Here is an 18,436-nt window from a genome sequence, read left to right as displayed (position 1 = left end):
ATAGCTATAACGATTTGAAATTTACCTTTCTGGATCGCAGATAAATATTGTTTTTGTCATTTGTAAAAATAGAAAAAGAAATTTAATACATACATACTTAATCAAAATATTGTTAGACAATTTAACCATGGGAATTTGATTAATCCAAAAACGGATTAAAGTGTACCAGTCACATGATAAACCTTTGCTCTAGTTTAAAAGAGCAAAGCAACATTCCAAAGCCTAGAACCAACAATTGAATGAAAACTGCATGGACCTAAAAATCACGAGCAGTTTCATTTCATTGGAAACCTTTATTGTGAAAACATGTTTTACAGTCGGTGATGAGAATTTTATTGACTGGACGCAGCAAAAATAATTTACAATATTAAAAAAACAACCCAAACGCATTCCAGTCACATTTAATTTCAAATTGATGAATAATAAACTGTGGTGCATAAAGAACTACCTGTTTCTTTACGTAGATGGCGTAACTAGTTTGCTTATATATTTTTTTCCACAGTAAATTGCTACTCAAAATGATCAAATGTAAAAATAAATAAATGCATTTCATCAATTGAACTACAACAATAGTAATGTTCACACACATTGTTCCTCCGATACTACGGTGAGCAGTGATGGGGCGGAGACAAACGGTGCTGGATGCACCGTTTGGGGACGGGAGGGATAACGGTCCACTCTGCTTTCTGTATCACAGCTCCGCGCTTGGCCTGATAATTGGTAACAATTTTCCCCGCAATGAGTGAAAACTTTGAAATCATTCACGATACTTTCATTCTGTGACCAAGAAGGAGAGACTCTCGCGTGCATCAGCTGGACAATTTCATTTGAGATCTGCAAGGTTGTCACATGCTCCAGCAGCAGCCAAGTTTTATTCAGAATATTGTCATTCAGCCAAAGCTCGGACTACTCTGCATCTCACTGGAGAGTCTCGTTGGCTTCTACGAGAAGGAGAAACAGAAGGAAAGCGAGGTAATTCCACCGCGGCTCTTTGCTTTTCTCTCGCAAATCCATGTGGTGATTATCCTCCAACACCAAGTTTTAGCCTGTGCCATTACAACTCAGTGGGAGGAGGGTGTGACAATAATGCAATGATGACAAATACGCGCGTGAACGTAAATCACCTGGGATGTTTTACACGGTTTATTTACGACGCTTTTGTTAAACAGGCGGTGAGTGAGACGACAATGGACCAGCCGTGTTGCAAATATCTGCATAAATGTGTGTTTGAATGTTGTAATCTCATCCAGAGGATGCGGGTTTAACGAGCCGCATCGAGCTGTCAATCATCTCATTGCATTGTGCCCCCCGCATCGAGAGTGAGTTACCCGGGGGGTGTCTTCCGGTTTTCCACCTGTAATAGCCTTATTTGGGAGCGAGGGGGGCGTGTCCGGCGGTGTTGTTGGGTAAATAGTGATGCGTTCAGGTCCCACCATGTGAGCCCCGGCCAGTGTGGCCGGGCTGCTTCATAACAACGAGCAGGACTCGAAGTCTGTCAGTTAGGTTTGTTACAGCCCGCTGATTTTAATGGCCTCAGGCTGCAGTAAGATGCAATTATAGTTATTTACGGTGAGAATGTTCAATTGCCTTTTTTTATTTTACTGATGGTTGAATGCACCCACACTTGAGAGAATAATTGGATTTTAAAGCTTTCTGAGTAACTTTGCATCACAAAAATCACTCTTTTTTGTGCTATATTGACACATATAGTGGTTTATTTTTTACTAAATTACTGCAGTTTCTTGTGATTCGTGGGATATTTTAAAAAAAAAATGTTGTAATGTATGGCCCTCATATACATGCTATATTTGCTCATTGGCACAGTAATAAATTGTGTGTGTTTGTGCAGATGATGTCACGGGTGAATTAAAAGCTAAGCAGAAGGAAATGGGATGCAGGTGCAGGACAGCAGACAATGATAATGAGGCTTTGTGCTTCAGCCACTCACACCTCGACCCTCACACACACCCTATAGACATGATCTAATGCGCTACCTTGTTTGGTTTTGACCTTCATGGTGTACTAATGCCAATCATATTTGTAAAGGTGCGAGTTCTCACCCCACCGAAGAGGTTTTGGGGCTCATTGAGAATCAGGACAGAGCTGATTTAGAGCTCCAAGAAATATTTGCAACTCAAACACATAGCAGTCTCTGGGCAGAATCGGGCATTTCACAGCAGCACCGGCTGTATGAAACCCCTTATGAAAAACCTCCATAAACAAAGATTTTTTTCTGAAAGCTAATGCTATAAAACCCCATTATCACAGTCTGTCCTTCACACTGACCTAATATAGTTGCTCATCTCTCTTAGATTATACATTGCGTTTTTCCTGAGGCAAAAACAACAGTTGTCAATAACAGTAAATCACAAGCCAACAAGCTAGTTATCGAAAACAAAACTGTTATATATCTTACTTTTAAACCCAGCTGACACAAGTTGGGGTAAATGCCTCTTTTAATGAGAACCCATCCATCCATTCTTTATTCTTAAAGGTTAAGATCTAATGTTTGTAATGGCCTTGACAACAGCTAAGGTCAGCTTTTAACTCACGAGATGTTCAAGCTGGAAGGCGCTAATTTATGAGGACGCGTGGTGCCAGAAGAAGGCGTCGTGCTCCAGTCTGTTGCTGCTGCAGCACAGTGGCAGTTTGGGTACAAAAGTAAAAGCTGGTTGCTGTCAGAACGTGTTTTATTCATAATTACTCTGAATGGGCTAATATGCGACATAATGGGCTAATGCTCCTTTTACATCATCTATCTGTTTTAATTGCCCATCTCTCCAATTTAACCCCAAATCACATTATATGTGTTTTTGCCATTATTACAGAACTACAGAGGAGAAAATGTCTTATTTCATTGTTCTAAGAAGTTTACTATCCCTACAAAATGTCACAACACTTCCTAGAATCTCGAAAAAATGTGAATTTTCATGTTTGTTATGGGTTGTTGTTTTTTAAAACAAAATACAGTATTGCTAATTAAATGTGGATGTACTTAAGGGGTGGTAAACAGAGGAATACTAAGCCTCCATGCATTAATTGGCTTTGCAACATACAGCAACTACAGTTGCAATACAATTGCGTTAGACCACCACTATTTTTAAACAAAGACATCCACTGAGATTTTGTGCATGCAGACAGCGAACATTATCTACAGGCATCAATAAATACACATCAGATACACATTATACACTAAATATTGAAGTAATTTATACAATATTGTTTAAAGAACTTATATTGGACATGTTGCTGTTATTTTAAAAAAGATTCTTTCTGTTTAATTACAGAATACAACAGCAAACCATGCTGCTATCTGACACTGCTTGTGTATAAGAAACTTGCAGTGTTTGTGAAACCATGACGGTTTGAAGTAGTCAGCTGTTATGTCTGTAAAATCTGGCCAGCAGAGGTCCAGTGTTATGTTAATTATATTAGCCAAGCCCATTATCGTTTCACAGTCAGTGTAGCATTTCATTTGTGCCCGTATGTAAAATTATAGAGCCGTGATATTATGACACGAAAACAGCATTATGCATTCCCCAGTTACAGGGACATGCATATCTTTAATAATTCCTACACGTGTGCGGTATTTTGGACCCGAGTTACACAGAAGGCATGTTATAATTATAATAAAGGCCATTACAGAGACTATTAATTATTTAATTTGAATATCACGTTTGTATTCATGTTGAGATGACTGAAATTATTGGAATTCCATTCCTCTGCTGTGTTAGAGCAGCCGCTTTCCCCTGCAGACTGAAGCGTTTTGTGATGGCCGGCGGTCTCAGGAAAGCTCGCCCAGAGCCAAACTCAATGGTCCTTTGTCGGACAGACACCTGCAGAGCCAGGCCTCCTGCTCCTGAAGTGATTAACATGCACCTCCAACCTCCCCGGCCTTCACACTGCCCGCTCCCTCGTCCACGCGTCCTGGCACCGCTCTCTCCTCTTGGCACCTGTTATTCATCAACCGTCCTGCGAGGGCTCTAACTCCTGGCTTTGTTTCTGCTGGGGAGGCACAGCCAGACTGTAGCAGAAGGGTAGCAGATTTTGAGATCTGTTTAATAAAGATCTTATAGACCTGCTTTCATTTATTCATCTCCCCCATGAATCAGTTCTGCGTTTATGTTTAGTATATTTTCTAGTAATGACACAGGCTCAACTCTACAACCTCCATTATCGATTACAGAGCTGACATTTATATTTAAGGTGCCGGAATTGATGCTAAAGGCTAACGCAAACCAGCTACATATCATCTGAGAGTCCTGTTCTAAACTTACTTCAAAGCCGGCACTCTGGGATATTGTGTGACTTCTTATCATCTTTATTCTGTAACTTTTTAATTATTCAACATGAAACCTCAAATATTAATTTTCTTACTTCACAACTTTGGGCTCATCTGGGAGATTCATCGTAATAATATTGATGTTAGAGTTCATTTGAGTCCTACATTCACCTTAATTGTCGAAGAATGTTGCTCTTAATCTTATTTTAATAATTGATTGTAAGCATAATTTTTACTAAAGCATAAATAATTTCTAAAAAAAACCCTGCCATATAGTCTTCATTCTTTACTTAAAGGCAACAAACGTAAAGATCATCTGTTCTGGAGCATATAAACAATTGTTCCTATCACAAATTTATTTATAACATGACCCTTTTTACGGTCAAATTTCCTGTTCTCTCATGCTTTTGTGTTTTCCGGCTGCAGCCTTAAATGCTGCAGTGTCACTCGTGTCAAAATTGGTTTTAAATGAGAGTTTCCTGCTCTCATCCCTTCCAGACCTCAGGTGTCCTTGTTATTGGAGCACCAGTTGGCCTGTGCTGTGAAACACGCTGACTCATGGATAATCCTCCACCTCATTATGCCCCCCTTTGTGTATCATGACTGTGTATTAACATAGAAAGCTGATTTGAATTTCTTTCCCGAATGTTCCTGGACTCCACACCCCTCCCCCTCTCTTGTTAGGTTACTATGTGCTGAATATAGCATGTAAAGTATATGATAATCTATTCAGTCTGACGGCCTCCACGTGACCAGCTCACCCAGCTCCTCCTTTCATTGTTAGGATTAGCCCCGCCCACCAAGTGCTGGCTTGTTTTGATTATGGATAATGGCAGTTTTAATGGATGGGACATAACGTGTATGTTAGATTGTCACGTAGAAACATGGAAACTGTGGAACTACCTATATGGCCATTGCGCCTATTCATTTTCTTGCAGCTGTTGTCACCATAAACTCATAACTTTGTTCCTTTTTTATGTTTAAAAGTCTGAAATGAACTTGACCACATTTTGTCCTTTTTTCTAAGTAATTGCCTCACAGGTAAAGGCTGGGTGACCCCATTGAGAGCCTTGTTAAGTGCAATATTCTATGGAGTTTGAGGTCTTCGCTTCCTCGCATCAGTTGGCAAATTGTGCCTTAAATCCCTGTACTTCATGTGAAACACGACTGGGGTTCCACACTGTGGCCCCTCTTCCCTTTTTCTATGCAAAATGATCCGTTAGGTTACAAATTTGCTTTTCTGCTTCCTGGTGTCTCTCTTCAAGCCCGATAAGTGGCAGAGGTGAGTCATGTTTAGATGCGGAGTGGGAAAACTGTGTCCTCCTGAACTGCTGACTTGATGGGAACTCTTAAGGAAAACTGTCATGATAAAGACAACTAAGGTCGCCCCTCCGTCATTTACATCCATCCAACCTGGGGTCTAATCTCAGGTGACCCGTCCCTGGGGTACTATAACATCAGAGCCTGCCCCTTTAATTAGCTTTACAGTCTGAATCATCAATAAAATGTTGCCACTTGCAAAAGCACATCCTAGCATAAAGAAATAAAATGTTGGACACTTCAAAAGAACCTATAGTCATTACTGTGTGCGTCTGCTGATGTGTGTGAACCTCATTAGAGTCCAAAAAGTCGTTGTTTCTTCTGAATGCGCTAATGTTTGATCTCACGTTGTGCCGAGCAAAACTGGGTTTTCCTGAGATTTGAAAGGAGGCAAAGCTGATGTTTGAAAGGTAACATCAATGGACGTGTGGCATTTAAGTATGTGGAAAGTAATATAGCACTCAGCAAGACGGAGCAATTACAGTCTGTATGATGGAAATTCTAGCGAATGATGTAATGAGAGCAATGCCTCATTTGGATTATTTTTAAGCTTCAAAAGCAGCAATAAATAAAGAATCTCCGCTATCACAACCCCAACACCAGTTCCCTAAGACAGAAATTCTTCTTTATGACAGTCATTTACAACAATCATTTTAAAGAATTTGAATTTATATTCCATCCATCCATCCATCCATCCATCCATCCATCCATCCATCCATCCTCTACCGCTTATCCGGGGTCGGGTCGCGGGGGCAGCAGCCTAAGAAGAGAAGCCCAGACTTCCCTCTCCCCAGCTACTTCTTCCAGCTCATCCGGAGGGATCCCCAGGCGTTCCCAGGCCAGTCGAGAGACATAGTCTCTCCAACGTGTCCTGGGTCTTCCCGGGGGTCTCCTACCGGAGGGACATTCCCTGAACACCTCACCAGGGAGGCGTCAAGGGGGCATTCTAACTAGATGGCCAAGCCACCTCATCTGGCTCCTCTCAACACAGAGGAGCAGCTCCGAGTTCCTCCCGGATGGCAGAGCTTCTCACCCTATGTCTAAGGGAGAACCCTACGGAGGAGGCTCATTTCGGCTGCTTGTACCCGTGATCTTGTTCTTTCGGTCATTACCCAAAGCTCATGACCATAGGCGAGGGTAGGAAGGAAGATTGACCGGTAAATTGAGAGCTTTGCCTTTCCGCTCAGCTGTCACTTCACCACTACGGACCGGTGAAGACTCCGCATTATATTCCGAATTTATAGAGTCCGAATTTATATTCCTCTCACTCAATCATATTGTTCTCAACTAAAGAGACTGATTTGAGCGTATGGCAGGGAGAGACGTGTTCTGGCAGAAGAACGAAGAGAGTCTTCAGGTGAGGTCACATCCACGGTGACGGAGAAGCAACACTGAAGCACAGGAGGACGTCATTACAGGAACGGGAAGGCACATCATCGCAGAGGAGCTGCGGAGGGATCAGGGTTTTATGGCTGCAGCATGCAGAGATTGCTAAGCGATCATGCTCATCACATTCATGCCAGATCAGGACGGGTTTATGAAGTTCAGCCACAGAGCACCTAATATTTGCATTTGTGTTGTTTGTGTTTGCCCCCCCCCCTTTTCCCCATCTCCCCTTCTCCTCTTCCTTCACTCAGCCCACCATCAGCGAGAGACATCTTTTTGATTGCATTAATGCTGTTTTAATGCACACACTACACATTTGCATCCATTTCCTATTTGTCTCTCTGGCCGAGCAGTGTGAGCTAATTAAGTAGCGGTCATGTGTGCTGGCCCCACGCAGAGGCTGTCAAATAAAGACAGGAAAATGTTTCTCTCCCCTATTGAGGATCTGGCAGCAGATATAAAGAGACACTGTGGAAAACATGAATGCGGCTGAGGAGATGCCAGCGTGCTCATCAATGCTGGGCTTTATGTGTAGGAAGGTTTTTGATGTGCAGGGTTTGTGCTGTGCTCGTTTTCTGTGGAGGTGAGAAGCCAGGAGCTCTGCCCAGCTGGGACTGAACCGCCATGGATCCAAACTGCTTTTCCTGCCTCCTACAGAGTAAAGATAGTAAGAGAGGAATGAAGTTATAGTGCGGAAAGTATCAGTATCTCCCCGACGATACCGCACTTATTTACTTTGTCTGGAAATGCTGACAAAGGGACCTGCACGAGTGCTCTTCCATATGTTGGCCAATTACTAAATCCTGCTTGTGCTATTGTTGTTGCCATGGTTTCCTCACTAATTTTTTTGTTATTGGAGTGAAATACTTTAATCCATTTATTCCATGGCCATGGGCCTCCCAGTGTTTCCATTATCAGTATTACTCCCCACCAGGTTCACAGAGGGCTTCCTGCAGCAGCAACACCAAGGTGCATCATGGGACGCTCCCCCCACATGGCATTAAATGACGTGGCTCCATCTGTGCAAGTCAAAAGTGCAGCTCCATCTTTGAACCGCTCCCACAGGCGGCTTCTCCTTCTATTCCAGCAAAGCCTTTTGAACGTTCTGCCAACCCGCAGGAGGATGGGTGACGACTCCACAACTTCGAGTCAGCGGCACAGTCTCAACGGATTGCCTCAAAGGTTCATGTTGAAGCAAGTTGTGAGGGGAGAAGAAACTAGGGAGTAATGAAGCAGAAGTGGAGGAAAAAGGAGAGCACTCTGCGGCGCTGGAGCTTGAATTGATTGAATCATTCAGATTATTCCTTCTCATTGTTCGGCATGTGTAAATGTGGAGGTGTTGGCTCTGGAGAAAACCAAGTCCGCCGATGACAAGACGGCAGATGCTGCCTCCATGGAAATGGAAGTCATACATCCACGGGTGCGACCTGTGCGCTCTGTGCTTAACAGAACAGCAACAGTAGGAGCTAAATCTACGCCCGCTCCGAGAGAACACCACAGCGTCACCATTACCGTTGCTTCTTGCCTCCTTCATCACTGAATCACGTCAAATAGATGCTGGCACTGTGAATGACAGTGCACGGAGAAAGAGGTGGAGGCACAAGGGCTGGGAATGAGAGTGTGGGGGGGTGTACTCAGAAGCTGATGAGATTAAATGGTAACTGATCCCTTGGTGTTGCTGGTGTGGCATTGCAAAGGACGAAGCCACTTACCCCCTCCCGAGCCAGCTAGCTCACAACATTTGTCATGGTGAATGATGTAATGAGCTTTGTTAGAGAATTGTTTGTGTGTGTTGATGTATTTGTGTGTGTGAGCTTGGCCGTAGCAAATCTCATCACTGTGTGCTGGTTCTGCCTGAATTCAATTCAATTTCAGTATTTTTACCGTCCCCTCGGCTTCATATTGCTTATCGCATCAACTGCAAGTCAGATTTACTATTGTCATATATGTGCTTTGAACAATCTGTGTGAGGGCGAAACGTGTTCACAGTGACAGTGAATTATCCATCACCGTGACTGACTGTGCTGCGTGTAAAGATTAAATGTCACTGTGTGGAAATTTTCCTCCTCCTATTCGAGCCATTGTCTGGTTTGAGGGCTGCGTTTGAAGCAGGCAGATGTTTGTGATGCATCATCACAACGTCGAAGTTACGCTTCACTGTTGTTTTCACCTCACATTAATCAAACCTTGAGGGGATGCGGACATATTTAACAATGCCAGCGTACTGCTGGGAAGAGATGTCAGAGATGACACTTTTACAAGCTGTAATGCTAATGTTTAGCTAAACAGCAGATGCTAAGTAAGACGCTACTGTGTTTTACACTCGTTCATTGTCTGAAGTAATGGAGGTGTTTGCCTCTATGTCGTAGCATCAAGCATCTCATTAGTTTCTCTGTCACGTTATTGAGTTTTACTTCACTTATCTTGGCGCTATAAGAACATAATTATTGCTGTTTTTGCTTGTTTTAACAAAAGATCTTATAATCAGTTTAACTTTTTAGCAATGCGGAGCCATGAACCTACTCAAGGTTCACAATTATGGTGTTTATCTAATCAACCAGTCGGATGATGTATCGTTTCAGTATCTCATTGCTTTTTAACCCATCCTGACTGCTCAGAAGTTGTTTTTTCCTCACATAAATCCTGACATGAATGGCGTAGATGGGCTTGCACAGCGGGTGATTATTGTGAACACCATTATCATGAACAAAAATAACATCTTTAGTCAATAAAAACCCTTCAACACTTCCGCACTTAACTGTTGATGTTGGAGGTTCTGTTAGTAATAACACTGAGGCATTGTGTTTGTTGGATGTGTAATGAATGATTCACAAACCTGATCTGCTCATTCGACAAGCACCAGCATTCTAATTCTGGCACCCGATGTCTGCTGTCGCTGCCGTGATTTAAAGCTATAATAAGGTCCCACTTTTTCCTTTTTAATAACTGCTTAAGGAGCGTTTCCTGAAATCAAGTTGTCTTCTTTCCCCTCTGTAGTGATTTTAAAACCCCTACCTGTCAGAATGAGGCAACATTCTTGCGATCTCACACACGTGCACTTTCACACAAGCTGTCAAAAGTTATCGCTCGCAAAGTTCTTCAGAAATGTTGTTGATTTGAAAAGACAAGTAAACTCGAGTTTTCCCCCTTCAGAGTGAGCAAAAATACCTGCAGAGCCTATCAATGAAGTACAAGTGTTGTTTTCTTCTGAAGTGGAACTCATTATTTCCATTATGCCTTGGATTTGCTTGGCAGCCTCAAGTGAAACGTTACAAAAAAAAAAAAACGCTCACATTTGCGAGATCTTTTTAGTCCCGTTGAAGAGCTTTTAAAAACTTTTCAAACAGCAGTTGAGATTTTTATAAAACTTTTACAAATGTGCGACCGGCTTTGTCTCAAACCAAACACCTCCTCGGCCCTGTTCTACCCCCCAAGATGTTCTCCTTGATGGCACAGTTTAATATGCAGAAAGGATCTGAAAAATAATTGTGTTCTACATCAAGCAATATAACCCCAATTACCTCCTGTGGTAAGTGTAGCAGCCGGGTGGACAGGAGGATTTTGGCACGGCAAATATCTGACCTTTATGAAAATAAAGCCATGACTCCCCCATCAGGATTACGCAGTCAGGCGCACAGATCATAACAGAAATAATGCAATTCTGCTCTGAAGTGCTGCTGTGCGGTTTGCTATTCTTTACTACCCCCGAGACATTTTTACAATCATACAGAAGGTGTAGCTTGAGCTAATTCTTAGAAATTTCCAGTTTCCAGCTGCAGAGTAATCCTTTCGACCATGTTGATGTAAAATGCTTCAGGCCAGAATAGTTAGCTTGAAATGATGCAATGTCTCATTATAATGTTGCTCCCCCATCCTTATTTACTGCATCAGCAAATAAGTTCCAGCGGTTCCTCCCTGGGGATTTCCAACGTGTGTATTCCAACCCAGCGAATCAATTGGCTGACTGGGGGCAACAGAGATATCTGAGTGCAGTTTGACACCAATTCTAAATGCCATGCCACCCTCTTGTGTCTCTCTCCCCTTTTTTTTGAAAGCCCTCCCCCCGGCTTTGCAATTTGCATTCAGCTGTTCGCGACAGGGTATGAATATTCCGAGCCCTTCTTCTGGGCGCAGAGTAAAGCAAATCTAATCAAGGCGTCGGGGAGAAGAGGCAGGCGGACCAGCAGTTGTCGCAGAGCTCGCTGCCTCACACACATGTTCCACCCAGGGATGAATGACTGACAAGTATTAGCGCTGTGACATGCAGGCCTTTTCCGTGTTCCATATTTGTGATGGAAAAATAGTCCCCGTTGTCCTCCTCCACCTCCCCCACCCCATTTCATCCTCCGTCTTCTTCCAACCTAATCTGCTCTTATGGGTCTCAGCCCATGGCATCTTAAGCCCCCTCCGTCTCCAACAGCTGCTGAGGACAGTGAGGTATAGAGAGATTAAATGAGTCTCTGCAGCACCCTGAAGGAATCCCACATGCCTCTCTGCCTCCAGTTCCTGCTGCGGTCTTTGATCCACTTTGTTTTGCTACCCAGCTGAGTCCCACCGGGTACAACCGGGTTCCTGCACATGCCAACCGATATACGGAGTGTTTCAAACTTCATGACTGCTGAGCTCATTAATGTAGAAAGTGTCATGCTTCCAAATGGCTGGTGCTGGAACAACCCAGTGGCTTATGCATGTAGAGTAGTCATTCTCTTCAGTGTTATTTGTGTCACCTCGAGTTATGGTTGTTTTTATAGGAAGCAAAAGTGTTACTGCTAACATGATGTGTTACAGTGCTACTGGAAATTGAAAATCTTGGGCATGTATGCATGTAGATATAAGCGTACTGAATCTTTCAGCATCCACTTCTGCATAAATTCATCCGCATAGACCTTATTTCATATCAGCAGGAAGACCCAGTAGGTGTAAAAAATGCCGCCACGCTATTGCACCAGTCAACAATTGTATCGCCGTGAGCGCGCGGTGTGGCTGCCCGGGTAGCTGAGGTCCGTGTGTGAGCAGAGCTGACGTTTAAGTCGAAGCTTCGGACAAATTCCTCCTGCAAAAATCCGAGCAAAGCCTCGCTGGCTGGCACATGCAGGAAATTGAAGTAGTGCATGTGAAATCTCCAGGCTGCTGTAACCCTGGTAACATTCAGAGAGAATTTGGAGGATGGGTGGGTGATTATTCTCAGCGAGCACCCACTAAGCTAATGCAGTCTGCCCCTCAATGTGTGTAATTTTCATTTCACTTTCCATTGTACCTGTGCAAAGCTCCTTTTAATATGGCTTCTATCTATCTATCTATCTATCTATCTATCTATCTATCTATCTATCTATCTATCTATCTATCTATCTATCTATCTATCTATCTATCTATCTACCTGTCCGTCCGTCCGTCCGTCCGTCCGTCCGTCCGTCCGTCCGTCCGTCCGTCCGTCCGTCCATCTATTTGCTTTTTATTAAAAAGCCAAGCATTAATAGTTGGGGAGGATGAAACACAACCTCCACCAATGCAAGAATTATGTCATACTTATCTGTTTATCTGATTTCCCTGTGAACTACAAATACCATGCAGGCATGTTCTGCACAGAGGCATTCTGTTGGGCCTCTGCTGTTCTGAGGATTTCCTGCATGTGTAGAAGGTTTCATAGAGGTAGATGTGCTCAGAAGGCAGAAAGACCCGGGAACCTCTGACCTTAGGGTGCTTTCCATTTTATACATAGTCTTCTATCTCCAGAGCCCCATTCGCCTGCACCATCATGACCATCATTACTCTGAGTGCAAAATACATCTGCTGTTACTGGGAGCCACTAAGCTCCTGCCCATCTGCTGCTGGCAAGGGATTAATTAAACGATTCTGCCTGGCTTATTACCTTGTTATACCTTTTGTCGTGAGGTTTGCAAGCATGCTGGTGTTTTACCACGCTATAGACTATGTTCAGGATATTTTTGTCACTATACGTGGTGTGTGTGTATCTGGGAGGATTAGCTTTATGGCCTTTTTTATGTGCTCTGTATTAGGCAAATAGAGCCACATCAGGGGAACCCATTGCTGTAAAGTAATGAGTCTGATTCATAAGGTGTAGGCATTTATCAGAGTTTGCTGTTATAGAGGAGACTTTATGAAAGTCAGTGACAATCAGGTATTTTTATGTGGATACACGGCAGCCTCCCCTGTTTGGTCTTTGAGGAATATAATCAGTCAACATTATGTGCACCGGCACCGTTCCGCCGAGACCCAGTGTAAGATGGCGAAGCCCCATGACACTTTTAAAGAGGTAGCAGTCATGCAAGGGTGGAAGCGTTTGCTTAATGTAAATTATTGTTAGAGTTGTTTTTTTTTAATCTATTTTCTTTATTTCAAGGCAGCATCAGTGTACCAACACGGACATCTTCTGGTTCTTTTCATTTCAAACGAGAGCGGCCACGTGATGCTGCTGATGCTACTTACAGTCTAGATGCTTCCATGCACTCACACCTTCATCACAACCCTATAATAACACCTCAAGTATCTAAAAGAGACCAACAATTCTATAACATTTCCTCCTAAAGCACCTCACAGGCTCATGCTGTGTCATTGCAGGTCTGGTGTGTTGTGGTACTGAAGCCTCATATTATCAGGAGTTTTCAAAAAGAAGCTCTTGAATGCTGATTTATTTGATGGATCCGTCAATGGACTGTTTCCCACCTGGAAAATGAGACTTTGCTCTTGCCTTATTTAGTTGGACATTATAAGGCAACAGGATGAAGGAAAAAGTCCGGGAGCGAAACACACAGAAGAGGAGATTTGGGCAGATTTGATCTCAAAAGCACCAGAAGGTTCACATTGCTTGATTCTTTTTTTATTCCTAGAGATAAAAGAACTTGAAAACTGTCCAGTTACTATCTTCCCAGCCTTCCTGAAACCACTGGATTAGATAACACCGCCGTTTGCCTTTGCTCCTACAGTCCCAGCTGATATCCTGGGAAGTCCCAGCCTTTCCACATGCCTTCATCAAAAGGCTAAAGACAGCAAAGTCCTCTAACGGCTACAGACCAGAGCATGCATCAATAGCTTCCGCGGTGACTTTGATTAAGTCAGACACGGCAGGCAAAGAGTGAGCTGAGGAGGAAGGAATGGTTGACAGGTGAGAGCAGCTTAAGCAGGTCTGTGTTTGTAAAAGGAAACAGCTGAACCATCAGGTCAGCGTTCAGATCCACTTGGCTTTATTTTGTCGGCACGCATTGATACTCAAATGATCGATTTATGTTCTACTTCCGAGTGTTTATTGTGAAGCCCCTTTGCTGCAGAGATGAGGAATGTTGCAAAAAGCTGCCAATACGCGCCGAAGAAAGTTCTCATTTTGCTGTAATCATGTTTCTTTTTAATGCTTGAAGAATTACAATTTTTCTTGTCAGTAAATCTGGAAAGACAGACAGCAATTAGCATTGATCTTCTGAAAATGTCAGAAGTCAGACATGATCGGAATTTAATCAGTTTGAAAACTTTGGAGTGTAAAAAGATTTCAGCGCAGTCTCTCGTCATAGATACAAATTACAGCTTCATGAAATTTCATCTCAGACATTTTCAGATAAAATGTGCATTAGCTGGTAATAAATACAGTAGTTTTAGTTGTTGAGAGATGTGCTGCCCTGCTTTTAATTAGAATTATCTCTCACCCCATTAATCTTCAATACAATTTTTGATATTCTTCTTTTCTGTAATAAACAGGATGAGATATCCCCTGAGGCTGAGAATTCAACACAGTCACTGCCTGGATGTGGGCAGAATCATGAACACAAGCCCAATACCTCAGAGAGCGCTTGTTCACATTTGGAGTAAACACCTACTGGCGTCAGTGTTAATGCAACATCCGAATGACATCTACATGGGTCGAGGTGTGGAGAAAGTATTGGCAAAGCAGCTGAATAACTAAGAAACCTGCAGCGTCAAACTGTATTATTGAAGTGCATGGTTCAGTTTAGTTGAGTGCAGATACAAGGCATCTAATTAAAGCAGAAGGAAAATGAAAGCGGAGTTCCTGATGGCTCCACCACTGATCCCAATGCTGTATTTAAAACAGCGCCTTCCCCCCGGACTGCCCTGGTTGTTAGTTACTCCACTTTAACATTGTTTGCTCCTTGCTGTTTAGTCTGCTTCGACTGGCCTTTATCACTAGTCCCCGGAGGGACCGTCACCCTTTGTAGCCTTCGCACTGGGACTGCTGGCTGACAGTGAGTCAGCGAATATACAGCATGGTTCTGGACAGATCCCTGGATCTGGGTTCAGTGTCTGCAAATGCTTCATTTTTTCCCTTCTTGGACCTGATGTCTGTGTGGCCTGTGTAATCCTAAAGCTCTTACCCAATCCCCGGCGTGGACGGCAGCCCATTCCTTCACCCTGGTGACAAATCATTTAACAGCGTTGACTCCAGCTGCTCCAGCCACTGTTTGTCCAACAGCCATCGATGTGGCCTGCCTGGGAAATATCGAGGTCAGGCTAAGCCACGCCGCGGCGGTTTCTAGGGCATCACACTTATCAGAATCACCGTCCAGCTGAAATGTAGTCCAAATGGCATCTGGGGGAGGGAGGGTGGAGACGTGTGTAATGTCAGTGATGATACGTCCTGCACCTACGTGCGCCTCGTAAGGAGCAAACAACAAAATGGTTCACTCTGGTGGGGTATGCAGAGGAACACGGTTTCTCCTATTGCTACGCTATCTACAGACTGCTGTAATCAGTCTGCTGCTGGGGCCATGCTGGGCCCCTGTCAAAAACACACGGCCAACTCACATTTACAGTCTTCATATGGAACAAAGCATCTAAATGTCCCTTCCAGGAGGAAAGCGTGATGTAATATGCAGTCGCTGTTCTTCTACTTAGAATAAATAATCTGCAGTTTACAGGTTAATTGAAGAGTTAATTTCCTTACTGTGAATGTTTGGAAATCCGCACATCTCAAAAGAGCTAATTGTTTCATGTGCATATGCACTCTCGTTCACTTTCCTTCTGGAGTAGAATATGTGATTCCTTCTTTAAATTATGTGGAAAGTTAGATTTTTGATATATCTGCACTCTGGATGCACCATAACTGGGACACCGATTGAGCAGATCTGCAGAGGTATCTGGAATAACCCTATTATATTAAGGACCCGCATGCTAATATTATATATTTCCTGAACAGGTCCAACAAAAATCTATCTGCACACACATATGCCTCTATGCACCTATGACTGTCTTTGTTATATTTATTTGTATTTTGTCACTATATTTTCTTCATAATGATGTTTCAGACGTTGGTTTGAACTGAAGTGACAGGCGTGGGAGCGTTAGGAGAGCCTCAGTGGTGTTAATTTGGATTATCTGTCTGGTGCAACGCAGGAGGTTTTTCCGCGGTGCAGTTTTCCCAGGATTCATCCACGTTTGTGCACCACGGCAACTGCCTGCGCTGATGGTCGGGGGTCTGATGAGTACGTCCTGCGTTACTGCTCTGAGATGTGGAAAAGCTTTCATGATGCGCTGCTGTGACAGTAACCCAAAGCCACATGCTCTGTGGCTGACACCAGAACTGACACCATCAGACTCCATTTTAAAAATATAGATTCTGCATGTTCTGATATTTGAATGTGTTGTTGAGAGCCTCGCCTCTCCTACACCACTGGCGCACACTTCAAGGTCTTTATTCTGCGCCCTTTGTTTGCATGCAAATGGTTCTGGAAGGTTCTTGACCCTGAAAGCCCATTGATCCATTTGAAATGGGACAGAGAGGGCGAAGCTCATGGCGGTTGTTGATTCACCTTCTGTCAGAGGCCCGCAGTAACTCTCACCTGCATGTCTGTTGACTGTGCGCCCGTTTCTATTTGCGTTATGGGCCGCTATTTTAGGAGTTGCCTGGCTGAATTTTTCACGACTCGGGTTTCTACTGGTGCTGAAACATACAACGGTGCCAAAAGGTCTAACTTACCAACCGGAAGACTTTTCGTTGAATTGCATAACACTGACTGTCTTAAATTAACTTATTTTGTCTGTCACGTCCCCCAAAAATTGTCCACCCCACCACACCCAGTTAACCTAATGCCATTCATCTGTGCCTCGCGCTCTCCTCCCTTTCCTGGTCTATTGAGACCCACATTCTCCTTACTCTCCAGAGCCTACACAGGCCACCTCCCTCCCTCTGTTAGAACCCCAAGGTTCTCCAGGGCCTGGCGTGATTGGAACAATTACTGAACCGTGCTGAAATTGCTCAAAAGAACCAGATTCCCTCAGATAACAAGCAAGCTTTGATTCAAACCTCCATTTCCATTTTGATGCAACATCTGTGATAAAGGTGCGTATCCCTTTAACTGCTAAAATCCTAATCCTCTTGTGGTATGTGAGCAATTATGCGAGGAAACCATGTTTATCTTAAACGCAACGTCGCTGAATTTGAATGAGTTCTCCCCACCTGTTCTTGTGTACACAGACAGCGGGATCCTGTCATCCTACTGAACACACTCATTTGTTTAACATGTGGCACATCAACAGGTTCAAACGTACAGAATCCAGTACGCCTGATGTAAAAACCACTTGTAAATCGTCTTTTCAGCTGGGATTGTGTCTTGTACTGGCACTTGTCAGGTGGAAGGTCTCATCCGCAGACGAATTGAGTTGTAATTGTCTAAACCAGGTCTGTAACATAATTGGATAAACATAAGCTCCTGGAACACAGGCTTCCAAAGATGGCCGCCGTCCTGAGCGAACAACTCGGAGAAGAATCGCAGGGATTCACTGTTTTTCTGATGGCACTTTAGAATAATCATCCGTCCATTTTAATAGGAAAACTGACAAGATCTACAACCTGGAGATTTAAAATCTGATAACAGCCATCAGCTGTGCAGGGAATGAAGTGTTAAAAGATATTGCTATTTTATAATTTTGTAATACGTCATGGAATATCATCTGGCCAAACTATGACCAAATCTATAATATTTTTGTTACTCTCTCTGGTGTAGTCTTATGATAAAGGCACTCACTCACTCACTTTCTACCGCTTGTTCCTTCACTGAGGGTCGTGGGGGGACTGGAGCCCATCCCAGCTCAATGGGCGGAGGCAGGGTACACCCTGGACTGGACGCCAGTCAATCGCAGGGCTAACACATATAGACAAACAACCATTCTCTCTCACACTCACACCTATGGGCAATTTAGAGTTTCCAATTAGCCTAATCCCCTGTTGAAAAAATTAGGATTCCATAGTTATTTCTTTCCACGTGTGTCTACCTGCCTTTAAATGTGTTTTAGTGTCACTAAGCAACTGTAAGAGGGACTGAACAATTGAGCAAATGAGACAGCAAGGAAGTGGATTAGCCGAGCGGCCGATTACACAGGTGTCTGACTTGGTGATTCATCATTATCGATGCTTTGTGTTTTCTCTCACTGCGTAAGGTTGACTGGCAGCCTCGGGTCCAGTGAAATACAAAGTGATGCGGTAAT

At 43.4% G+C, this 18,436-nt stretch overlaps 1 protein-coding gene across 11 annotated transcripts in view; it reads left to right on the top strand.

Moving 5' to 3' along the window:
- The first annotated feature begins 647 nt into the window (after positions 1-647).
- The window catches only part of arvcfb (ARVCF delta catenin family member b), a 132,663-nt gene continuing 114,874 nt past the window's right edge, over positions 648-18,436 (top strand). For 5 of the 11 annotated variants that reach the window (XM_057032071.1, XM_057032073.1, XM_057032072.1 and 2 more), the window contains exon 1: positions 649-972. The gene's annotated coding sequence lies outside the window, so the exon portion shown is untranslated. Of the gene's footprint in view, positions 973-18,436 lie in introns of all 11 variants that reach the window. The other 6 variants (XR_008950468.1, XM_057032076.1, XM_057032081.1 and 3 more) reach the window with 3 other exon arrangements.

The sequence above is a fragment of the Takifugu flavidus genome, chromosome 5 (genome assembly GCF_003711565.1).
Source record: "Takifugu flavidus isolate HTHZ2018 chromosome 5, ASM371156v2, whole genome shotgun sequence".
In the NCBI taxonomy this organism is placed as follows: domain Eukaryota; kingdom Metazoa; phylum Chordata; class Actinopteri; order Tetraodontiformes; family Tetraodontidae; genus Takifugu; species Takifugu flavidus.
The sequence above is the reverse complement of the archived record's forward strand: the minus strand, read 5'-3'. Positions and strand labels throughout refer to the sequence as shown.